Source organism: Bos grunniens, chromosome 15 (assembly GCF_055505025.1).
Source record: "Bos grunniens cultivar Pamir isolate PY7600 chromosome 15, Bosgru_T2T1.0, whole genome shotgun sequence".
NCBI lineage: Eukaryota > Metazoa > Chordata > Mammalia > Artiodactyla > Bovidae > Bos > Bos grunniens.
The window spans coordinates 43,857,737-43,858,011 of record NC_141179.1 but is presented as its reverse complement, the minus strand read 5'-3'; positions in this window follow the sequence as shown (position 1 = coordinate 43,858,011).

The window sequence follows — 275 nt, the reverse complement described above, 5'->3', positions numbered from 1 at the left end:
AGGCTCCGCCCCGCACCGCCCCCAAGGCTCGCGCGCTCTCTCCCACCCAGTAACCGCGAGACAAGTCAGGGTCCCCGCCCGCCCCATTTGCTGCCCTACCCGGCTTCGTGACTGCGCGGAGCATGCGCAGTTATGGCACCGGCGTCAGCCGGTGTGACTCACGGGCTCAGGCTTGTAACGCGCATCTCAATCTATCCGGAAGTGCGGTCCTAGACACTTGAATCCCTTTGTCCCGGCAGCCGGAAGTGGCCAGGAGTAATTAGTTGGCGTTTCAC